Consider the following 12,091-nt stretch of genomic DNA (forward strand, 5'->3'; position numbering starts at 1 on the left):
AGCCATCTCTCCAGCTCCGAATCTTAGGGTCTCTATTTCTATTATAAGATGTGAGAGGCAACTAGAGGAGGAAAGGGTTATTTCATTTTACCACTCAATCACACTCCATCATAAATGGAAATCAGGACAGGAACTGAAGGCAGGAACTTGGAAGCAGAAACTGAAGTGGAGACCATGGAGAAGCATTGCTTACTGGCTTGCCCACCATGGCTTGCCCACATGGCTTGCTCAGCTTGCACTCATGTAGAACCCAGGACCCCTGTGAGAGTCTGCATCCTCACACCAATATTTAATCGAGAAAATGTTCTTAGATTTTCCTCCAGGTAATCTCAGTTGAGACTCATCTTCTCAGATAATGTCTAGGTTTGTGTCAAGTTGATAAAAACAGACTAAGACCGGGAATCTTGTGTTTTGTATTACTGGAAACAAGGTCCACTAATCAATGCCTTAGTCTGGCTTGTTTTGATCCCTAGTCTTCCAAGGATGTACAATTAGAAAAGGAGCAGGCAGAATGACCCAGAAGACAAGAAGAGACATGGCTTTGTCTAATGAAGCAAAACTCAAACTGTTCTCTATGGCAAGTTACAAAAACAAGCCTTTCTTTGTCCAGTTGGTTCTCAGAGTTTGCAGGGAAAATAGACACTTGCCAATCACAGGTAAGCTTGTCATTCCTATAAGTCCAGAACTGTGGACTGTAGGCAGGAAGAGAGCTGAGAGTCTGAGAGCATCCTGGGCTACATTCCAGCATCTTGTTTCAGAAAAGAAATATATGATGTGCCTATCCTCAATTTAAAAGGCAGAAGGATTGAAGATGTCATGTGCTCTCGAGAGTGTTCTGCTATACAAGATGTAACCTGAATGCCTTAGGTGGTTTCCCACAAAAACAGTTGATTCCAGGAACGGAATGCTGGAAGGAAGCACCTCTCCCTAGGTATTCCTGAAGAGAATGGTTCCTCTGTGACAGGTTCCCAACCAAACAGCTCAACAGCCTCCAAGAGCTCGAGCCTTGCGGTGCTCTTCCGCCACCTACTGACAACTGTGGCTCATTGCGGTTTCCCAAGGCCTTGGTGCACTCTCCAGCTCAAATTAGAGTATTTCATTGGGTCCAAAGGAGAAAGGAAATAACCTGAAATTCTGGACAACTATTCTATTTTGTCAATTGTCTTTGGTCTTCTATTGCTAATAATAATACATGTTGCTGGTGACATGGCTAAGTAGAGATGTGTGTGCCACATAGCTTACCTGCAGGGCATGTGTGGCCCCTGCCCCTGTAAATAAATCAGGCTTGAGAGATGGCTCACTGGTTAAGAGTCTTGCTGCCTTTGTGATCAGTCCAGGTTTGATACCCAGACCCATATCCAGTTGCTCACAGCTGTCTGCAACTCTGTCTTTACAGGATCTGCTGCTATTTTCTGGCCTTGGCAGGCACATGTAAGTGGTACATATGCAAACAAGCACACAAACACATACACCTAAATAAAAATACTGTTTAAAAAGAAATACATTTATTTAATGAAAAACAAAATAACATGTTAAACAGGTAGAGTCTCATATTTTTCATAACTTAATGTCTTGTGATATATAAAATTACTGTATATTTTAAGGCATTTTTTCATAAAATATGATCATCCTAAAGGCGTTTAAGAAACCATAGGTGCATGTGTGCATGCATATGGGTGTGTGTGTGTGTGTGTGTGTGTGTGTGTGTGTGTGTTCACAATGTTTGGGGAAATGGTCTGGACTTGTATAGACTGATATAGTACCATTGAACTACACACCCCAACCTCTGAAGGAATTTTAAGAGAGAAACAGTCTGTTTGTGAACTTGACAATCCTAGAATCACCTGGAACGAGTCTGAGAGAGAGACTGCAGCAGAGCGAGGTTGGCCTGTGGGCATATCTGGGAAGGATTATTCTGATCACATTAATTGAGGTGGGAAGATCTGCCCATTGTGGGTGTCATTGTTCCCAGGGTTTGGGCCTGGAATGGGTAAACGTAAAGAGGACACTGAGAAAAAGCAGGTATCTGTTTGTTACTGCTCTACTTCTGCTGGGGATGTGACAGGCTGTTCCAAGTTCCTGACTTCAGTTTTCCAACACGATGAACTGTATGTAACCTGTGATTGTGGACAGATAAACCTCCTTAAGTTGCCTTTGTTAGGATATTTTATCACAGCAAGAATGAAATCAGAACAAACAGCAGAGGGAGGAGTCTTTGCAGAATCAAGGTTGTGGAACTCCATGGAAAATCAGCAAACAAATACTAGCACATGCATATGCAAATTATGTAAATAAAGAATCAAGGGCTGTCATACACACAGGTCTATATATGCCTTGGAAGACTGAGCAGATGTCATCAAAAGCCAGAGTTCAGTAATCCAGCCAATGGAAAAAAGTCTAAATGGGACCCGCGGACCCCGGCCCGCAGCAGCTCTCTGCCCCCAGACCCGGTGAGAGAGAGACCCAACCGCCTGGTCAGGTGGGCACTCCTGAGGCTGCAGAGCGGAAGAGACCACCAACACTGCTAACCCCTGCCCACATCCCTGGCCCAAGAGGAAACTGTATAAGGCCTCTGGGCTCCCGTGGGGGAGGGCCAAGGAGCGGCAGGACCCCTGCCTGAGACACCGCTGGAACCTGAAAGAAACAGACCGGATAAACAGTTCTCTGCACCCAAATCCCGTGGGAGGGAGAGCTAAACCTTCAGAGAGGCAGACAAGCCTGGGAAACCAGAAGAGACTGCTCCCTGCACACACATCTCGGACGCCAGAGGAAAAAGCCAAAGACCATCTGGAACCTTGGTGCACTGAAGCTCCCGGAAGGGGCGGCACAGGTCTTCCTGGTTGCTGCCGCTGCAGAGAGCCCGTAGGCAGCACCCCACGAGCGAACTTGAGCCTCGGGACCACAGGTAAGACCAAATTTTCTGCTGCAAGAAAGCTGCCTGGTGAACTCAAGACACAGGCCCACAGGAACAACTGAAGACCTGTAGAGAGGAAAAACTACACGCCCGAAAGCAGAACACTGTCCCCATAACTGACTGAAAGAGAGGAAAACAGGTCTACAGCACTCCTGACACACAGGCTTATAGGACAGTCTAGCCACTGTCAGAAATAGAACAAAGTAACACTAGAGATAATCTGATGGCGAGAGGCAAGCGCAGGAACCCAAGCAACAGAAACCAAGACTACATGGCACCATCGGAGCCCAATTCTCCCATCAAAACAAACATGGAATATCCAAACACACCAGAAAAGCAAGATCTAGTTTCAAAATCATTTTTGATCATGATGCTGGAGGACTTCAAGAAAGACATGAAGAACTCCCTTAGAGAACAAGTAGAAGCCTACAGAAAGGAATCGCAAAAATGCCTGAAAGAATCGCAAAAATCCCTGAAAGAATTCCAGGAAAACATAAATAAACAAGTAGAAGCCCATAGAGAGGAGACACAAAAATCCCTGAAAGAATTCCAGGAAAACACAATCAAACAGTTGAAGGAATTAAAAATGGAAATAGAAGCAATCAAGAAAGAACAAATGGAAACAACCCTGGATATAGAAAACCAAAAGAAGAGACAAGGAGCTGTAGATACAAGCTTCACCAACAGAATACAAGAGATGGAAGAGAGAATCTCAGGAGCAGAAGATTCCATAGAAATCATTGACTCAACTGTCAAAGATAATGTAAAGCGGAAAAAGCTACTGGTCCAAAACATACAGGAAATCCAGGACTCAATGAGAAGATCAAACCTAAGGATAATAGGTATAGAAGAGAGTGAAGACTCCCAGCTCAAAGGACCAGTAAATATCTTCAACAAAATCATAGAAGAAAACTTCCCTAACCTAAAAAAAGAGATACCCATAGACATACAAGAAGCCTACAGAACTCCAAATAGATTGGACCAGAAAAGAAACACCTCCCGTCACATAATTGTCAAAACACCAAACGCACAAAATAAAGAAAGAATATTAAAAGCAGTAAGGGAAAAAGGTCAAGTAACATATAAAGGGAGACCTATCAGAATCACACCAGACTTCTCGCCAGAAACTATGAAGGCCAGAAGATCCTGGACTGATGTCATACAGACCCTAAGAGAACACAAATGCCAGCCCAGGTTACTGTATCCAGCAAAACTCTCAATTAACATTGATGGAGAAACCAAGATATTCCATGACAAAACCAAATTTACACAATATCTTTCTACAAATCCAGCACTACAAAGGATAATAAATGGTAAAGCCCAACATAAGGAGGCAAGCTATACCCTAGAAGAAGCAAGAAACTAATCGTCTTGGCAACAAAACAAAGAGAATGAAAGCACACAAACATAACCTCACATCCAAATATGAATATAAAGGGAAACAATAATCACTATTCCTTAATATCTCTCAATATCAATGGCCTCAACTCCCCAATAAAAAGACATAGATTAACAAACTGGATACGCAACGAGGACCCTGCATTCTGCTGCCTACAGGAAACACACCTCAGAGACAAAGACAGACACTACCTCAGAGTGAAAGGCTGGAAAACAACTTTCCAAGCAAATGGTCAGAAGAAGCAAGCTGGAGTAGCCATTCTAATATCAAATAAAATCAATTTCCAACTAAAAGTCATCAAAAAAGATAAGGAAGGACACTTCATATTCATCAAAGGAAAAATCCACCAAGATGAACTCTCAATCCTAAATATCTATGCCCCAAATACAAGGGCACCTACATACGTAAAAGAAACCTTACTAAAGCTCAAAACACACATTGCACCTCACACAATAATAGTGGGAGATTTCAACACCCCACTCTCATCAATGGACAGATCATGGAAACAGAAATTAAACAGTGATGTCGACAGACTAAGAGAAGTCATGAGCCAAATGGACTTAACGGATATTTATAGAACATTCTATCCTAAAGCAAAAGGATATACCTTCTTCTCAGCTCCTCATGGTACTTTCTCCAAAATTGACCATATAATTGGTCAAAAAACGGGCCTCAACAGGTACAGAAAGATAGAAATAATCCCATGCGTGCTATCGGACCACCACGGCCTAAAACTGGTCTTCAATAACAATAAGGGAAGAATGCCCACATATACGTGGAAATTGAACAATGCTCTACTCAATGATAACCTGGTCAAGGAAGAAATAAAGAAAGAAATTAAAACCTTCTTAGAATTTAATGAAAATGAAGGTACAACATACCCAAACTTATGGGACACAATGAAAGCTGTGCTAAGAGGAAAACTCATAGTGCTGAGTGCCTGCAGAAAGAAACAGGAAAGAGCATATGTCAGCAGCTTGACAGCACATCTAAAAGCTCTAGAACAAAAAGAAGCAAATACACCCAGGAGGAGTAGAAGGCAGGAAATAATCAAACTCAGAGCTGAAATCAACCAAGTAGAAACAAAAAGGACCATAGAAAGAATCAACAGAACCAAAAGTTGGTTCTTTGAGAAAATCAACAAGATAGATAAACCCTTAGCCAGACTAACGAGAGGACACAGATAGTGCGTCCAAATTAACAAAATCAGAAATGAAAAGGGAGACATAACTACAGATTCAGAGGAAATTCAAAAAATCATCAGATCTTACTATAAAAACCTATATTCAACAAAATTTGAAAATCTTCAGGAAATGGACAATTTCCTAGACAGATACCAGGTATCGAAGTTAAATCAGGAACAGATAAACCAGTTAAACAACCCCATAACTCCTAAGGAAATAGAAGCAGTCATTAAAGGTCTCCCAACCAAAAAGAGCCCAGGTCCAGACAGGTTTAGTGCAGAATTCTATCAAACCTTCATAGAAGACCTCATACCAATATTATCCAAACTATTCCACAAAATTGAAACAGATGGAGCCCTACCGAATTCCTTCTACGAAGCCACAATTACTCTTATACCTAAACCACACAAAGACACAACAAAGAAAGAGAACTTCAGACCAATTTCCCTTATGAATATCGACGCAAAAATACTCAACAAAATTCTGGCAAACCGAATTCAAGAGCACATCAAAACAATCATCCACCATGATCAAGTAGGCTTCATCCCAGGCATGCAGGGATGGTTTAATATACGGAAAACCATCAACGTGATCCATTATATAAACAAACTGAAAGAACAGAACCACATGATCATTTCATTAGATGCTGAGAAAGCATTTGACAAAATTCAACACCCCTTCATGATAAAAGTCCTGGAAAGAATAGGAATTCAAGGCCCATACCTAAACATAGTAAAAGCCATATACAGCAAACCAGTTGCTAACATTAAACTAAATGGAGAGAAACTTGAAGCAATCCCACTAAAATCAGGGACTAGACAAGGCTGCCCACTCTCTCCCTACTTATTCAATATAATTCTTGAAGTTCTAGCCAGAGCAATCAGACAACAAAAGGAGATCAAGGGGATAAAGATCGGAAAAGAAGAGGTCAAAATATCACTATTTGCAGGTGACATGATAGTATATTTAAGTGATCCCAAAAGTTCCACCAGAGAACTACTAAAGCTGATAAACAACTTCAGCAAAGTGGCTGGGTATAAAATTAACTCAAATAAATCAGTTACCTTCCTCTATACAAAAGAGAAACAAGCCGAGAAAGAAATTAGGGAAACGACACCCTTCATAATAGACCCAAATAATATAAAGTACCTCGGTGTGACTTTAACCAAGTAAGTAAAAGATCTGTACAATAAGAACTTCAAGACACTGAGGAAAGAAATTGAAGAAGACCTCAGAAGATGGAAAGATCTCCCATGCTCATGGATTGGCAGGATTAATATAGTAAAAATGGCCATTTTACCAAAAGCAATCTACAGATTCAATGCAATCCCCATCAAAATACCAATCCAATTCTTCAAAGAGTTAGACAGAACAATTTGCAAATTCATCTGGAATAACAAAAAACCCAGGATAGCTAAAGCTATCCTCAACAATAAAAGGACTTCAGGGGGAATCACTATCCCTGAACTCAAGCAGTATTACAGAGCAATAGTGATAAAAACTGCATGGTATTGGTACAGAGACAGACAGATAGACCAATGGAATAGAATTGAAGACCCAGAAATGAACCCACACACCTATGGTCACTTGATTTTTGACAAAGGAGCCAAAACCATCCAATGGAAAAAAGATAGCATTTTCAGCAAATGGTGCTGGTTCAACTGGAGGTCAACATGTAGAAGAATGCAGATCGATCCATGCTTATCACCCTGTACAAAGCTTAAGTCCAAGTGGATCAAGGACCTCCACATCAAACCAGACACACTCAAACTAATAGAAGAAAAACTAGGGAAGCATCTGGAACACATGGGCACTGGAAAAAATTTCCTGAACAAAACACCAATGGCTTATGCTCTAAGATCAAGAATCAACAAATGGGATCTCATAAAACTGCAAAGCTTCTGTAAGGCAAAGGACACTGTGGTTAGGACAAAACGGCAACCAACAGATTGGGAAAAGATCTTTACCAATCCTACAACAGATAGAGGCCTTATATCCAAAATATACAAAGAACTCAAGAAGTTAGACCGCAGGGAAACAAATAACCCTATTAAAAAATGGGGTTCAGAGCTAAACAAAGAATTCACAGCTGAGGAATGCCGAATGGCTGAGAAACACCTAAAGAAATGTTCAACATCTTTAGTCATAAGGGAAATGCAAATCAAAACAACCCTGAGATTTCACCTCACACCAGTGAGAATGGCTAAGATCAAAAACTCAGGTGACGGCAGATGCTGGCGAGGATGTGGAGAAAGAGGAACACTCCTCCATTGTTGGTGGGATTGCAGACTGGTAAAACCATTCTGGAAATCAGTCTGGAGGTTCCTCAGAAAATTGGACATTGAACTGCCTGAGGATCCAGCTATACCTCTCTTGGGCATATACCCAAAAGATGCCTCAACATATAAAAGAGACACGTGCTCCACTATGTTCATCGCAGCCTTATTTATAATAGCCAGAAAATGGAAAGAACCCAGATGCCCTTCAACAGAGGAATGGATACAGAAAATGTGGTACATCTACACAATGGAATATTACTCAGCTATCAAAAACAACGAGTTTATGAAATTCATAGGCAAATGGTTGGAACTGGAAAATATCATCCTGAGTGAGCTAACCCAATCACAGAAAGACATACATGGTATGCACTCATTGATAAGTGGCTATTAGCCCAAATGCTTGAATTACCCTAGATCCCTAGAACAAACGAAACTCAAGACGGATGATCAAAATGTGAATGCTTCACTCCTTCTTTAAATGAGGAAAAAGAATACCCCTGGCAGGGAAGGGAGAGGCAAAGATTAAAACAGAGACTGAAGGAACACCCATTCAGAGCCTGCCCCACATGTGGCCCATACATATACAGCCACCCAATTAGACAAGATGGATGAAGCAAAGAAGTGCAGACCGACAGGAGCCGGATGTAGATCGCTCCTGAGAGACACAGCCAGAATACAGCAAATACAGAGGCGAATGCCAGCAGCAAACCACTGAACTGAGAATAGGTCCCCTATTGAAGGAATCAGAGAAAGAACTGGAAGAGCTTGAAGGGGCTCGAGACCCCAAAAGTACAACAATGCCAAGCAACCAGAGCTTCCAGGGACTAAGCCACTACCCAAAGACTATACATGGACTGACCCTGGACTCTGACCCCATAGGTAGCAATGAATATCCTAGTAAGAGCACCAGCGGAAGGGGAAGCCCTGGGTCCTGCTAAGACTGAACCCCCAGTGTACTAGACTATGGGGGGAGGGCGGCAATGGGGGGAGGGTTGGGAGGGGAACACCCATAAGGAAGGGGAGGGGGGAGGGGGATGTTTGCCCGGAAACCGGGAAAGGGAATAACACTCGAAATGTATATAAGAAATACTCAAGTTAATAAAAAAAAAAAGTCTAAATGCATCTCTCTCTGTCTCTGTCTCTGTCTCTGTCTCTGTCTCTCTCTCTCTCTCTCACACACACACACACACACGATGTGCACACACATGCACATACACACAAAACTGTGTGTACACACTATTAAGTATTCTCTTATTTTAACATAAAACCTAGATCATCCCTAGCTGGCTTGGGACTCTCAGACACTTGCTTCCTCCTGCTTCCAGAGTGCTGGGACAAAAGGCATGTACCATATCATCCTGCCTAAAAGTTAGAGTTTTTATAACATAATTTTCTAAAAATAAACATTTTACCTTTTTTGATCAGTAAACAAACAAACAAAAACAAAAACACAACATTATTTTCATGAGTGGCGACACTTGTTATTATATATGTAGCACAGTACAGTGTTTATTTGCACAAGAGGAATACATTTTAATGAGGATAATTTCCCGTTGAAATCATGTCAGTTTTTAAAGTATAATACTTTCAAAAGTACTAGCCTACTAATTTGTCTACAAAAGAAATCAAAAGATCGGTTGGGTTTTAATGTGTCAGGAATGCAGTTAGAAGAAGAAAGGAGGAAGAAAGAAGCAGAGGGAGAGAAGAAGAAATCCTCCTGTGCTTGAGACAAGCTCTACTGTTCCCTACAGCAGTGGTTCTCAACCTCCCTAATGCTGTGACCCTTTAATACAGTTCCTCATGTTGTGGTGACCCCTACCCTCACCATGAAGCTATTTTTAATGCTACTTTATAATTGTAGTTTTGCTGCCGTTATGATTTGTAATGTAAATATCATGCTTTCTGATGGACTTAAGTGACCCCTGTGAAAAGTTAGTCAACCTCCAAAGGGGTCGGGACCCACAGGTTGAGAACCACTGCTCTAGAAGATGGTTGTGAACCCATTGGGTGAAGCCAAGGCCATGGAAGGTGTGAGTCCTGGGAAAGCCAGGTCATCAGTGTAAATATTTTTAGCTACAGGTTTTCCACAACACTCTCTCTCTCTCTCTCTCTCTCTCTCTCTCTCTCTTTCTCTCTCTGTGTGATGTGTGACTGTGTGGTGAGGTCAAAGGTCAGTGTCAGGGGTCCTCAGTTACTCTCTACCTTATTTTGTGTGACAGGGTACCTCACTGAACCTGGAGCTCATCAATTCAGCTGGCTTGGCTTGACACATCCCCTCCCCCACCTAGTGTTGGAATCTTGGGCACACACTATAACCAGGGATTTACATGGGTGCTAGAAATCTGCACTCAGTTCTTCATGTTTACCTAGCATGCACTTTACTGGCTGAACTTTAGCTTTCTTAGCCACTCGAGCATGTGAACTGTGTAGACTTCACGAAGTGTTTATAGGAATGTTTCATGTTATGGTTGGTTTTGGTGTCAACTTGGTTACAATTTAGGAAAGAACCTAGACAAAAGGGGGTATTTTCAGAAGGAAGTCAGGTGCCTTTTGCTTGCATGGCCTCCCCTCTTGCTGCAGTGGTATGTGCTCTGTTGCTGCTGGGATTCCTTCTCTGGCAGTAGAACCAGCTTTCCCAGGCTCTCCATGTAGGCTACCACCAGCAACTCTCCGGGGCCTTTTGATTCCAATCACCAGATTGCAACCACTGAAACACCCTGCACGTGGACTGAGTTACCAGTCATCTTCCCCAGTAAGAGATTTCTGTGACCACCTCAATGGTTGGGGCCCAGCCTTAAGAATTAAATCCAGGGTTCTTGGTGTCTAGGGTTACGTGTTTTGATCATTTGCTTGTTTCTGTGCGTGCGGTTCTGTTTCTCTAGAGAACTCTGACTAAAACACCCCACACTACATTTGTGGGTCCCCTCCTCAGTACCTTCTCTCTAGAAGTTCTTGATTCCCACTTCCCTTACCACCCTCTCAGATCCTCAATCTAGATTCATATGAATGGGGAAACAGTTGCTAATAATAATTTTTCTGTTCCAATTTTCTTTTTAAATTTTTGATGTGTGTTGTATGTGTGTGTGTGTGTGTGTACGTAGGAGTACATGTGTGCTTGCTCATGCCAAGATACACATGTGGAGGTCAATTTTCAGTTGTTGTTTCTTTCCTTCCACCATGTTGGTTCCAAGGATTAGGCTCAAGTCATCAAGTTTGGCCACAAGCCTTTATTCACTGAGCCATCCTGATAGCCCATGATATTAAAAAGTAAGCCACAGTAGGATAAACTATCTTAAATTTCTAGAGAGATATGTAATAGCTTTGAAAAGGGGTGTGGTGGTCTGTACATGAATCCTCAAATTTCAGAGAATGGGGTAGGAAGATCTGGAGTTCAAGGCCAGCTTGAATTACATTAACGGATGGATGGATGGATGGATGGATGGATGGATGGGTGGATGGATGGATGGATGGGTGGATGGATGGTAGTAAATAAATGACTGCCTTGAAAATGTGGATAAAGGAGAGTAACAAGAGGAGGAATACTTATTTCAGAACATGCTATGAATTTGTGCACACAGTGGACTTTAGTATAGGAATTGATTATGTCAATGAGACAGGAGTCATTTCCAGACTCTCGCTGGGGAGTTCTACTGTCCACAGTGTCTCTACTAGGAAGCCAGAGCATACTATGGTACTGTACACCACACAGCCACCAGAGGTGGGTATAAGCTTTTCAAACTCAGAGCTTTACTTTTCTAAAAACCACTATACCCCAGAAATGCTGTCATTTTGTTTGACTGGAAGTGACAGGTTCTGTTCATGAGGAAAACACCTGCCTCTATCCAGGCTAGGAGTGAGTCCCCAGTCCTACCCACCATTAAAGACTGTACTTCCTCTGTGGCTCTGTCACTCTTTGTACTAAAACAGATGCATGTGATCCAGCACTGGGGAATAGGCAGGAGGACAAGGAATTTAAGGCCAGCATGGGTTTGTGTTTTTTCTTATTCAGGCTTCTCTTTATAATAGCTTTGCTTCTTCTCACTCTTTCCTACTTTTTTTGAGCAATCCTTTCTATATCTCATTACTAAAAGGGGCGTTTCCTTTAAACTTCATTAAAGGATATGGAAAATGCCTACCAGATACAATTCACTTTTGTTTCAATAAAGCAGAGAGGAGGAGGTCTCACTGCAGAGGGCCGAGGGGACTGTCAATGCCAATAGAAATGGAAAGGAGACCAAGAGGCTTTAAAGCAGCATTTCTAAGAGTTCAGTAGAAAGGTGAGCCCTGTTATTCCAAATTACAGAGGGAAGCAGGA

The 12,091-nt window shown here is 42.0% G+C and overlaps 1 protein-coding gene and 2 long non-coding RNA genes across 22 annotated transcripts in view; 2 read left to right on the top strand and 1 right to left on the bottom strand.

Moving 5' to 3' along the window:
- Cmah (cytidine monophospho-N-acetylneuraminic acid hydroxylase) overlaps positions 1–12,091 on the bottom strand; it is a 90,611-nt gene that overhangs the window by 14,301 nt on the left and 64,219 nt on the right. The window lies entirely within an intron of this gene.
- LOC102552189 (uncharacterized) overlaps positions 1–12,091 on the top strand; it is a 66,177-nt gene that overhangs the window by 11,738 nt on the left and 42,348 nt on the right. The gene's annotated exons all lie outside the window — the stretch shown is intronic.
- LOC148000141 (uncharacterized) lies at positions 8,901–11,522 on the top strand. The gene is made up of 2 exons (XR_015641668.1): positions 8,901–9,529; positions 9,765–11,522. It is a non-coding gene; the product is annotated as an uncharacterized LOC148000141 (long non-coding RNA).

Source organism: Rattus norvegicus, chromosome 17, assembly GCF_021556685.1.
Source record: "Rattus norvegicus strain SHRSP/BbbUtx chromosome 17, alternate assembly SHRSP_T2T, whole genome shotgun sequence".
Lineage (NCBI taxonomy): Eukaryota > Metazoa > Chordata > Mammalia > Rodentia > Muridae > Rattus > Rattus norvegicus.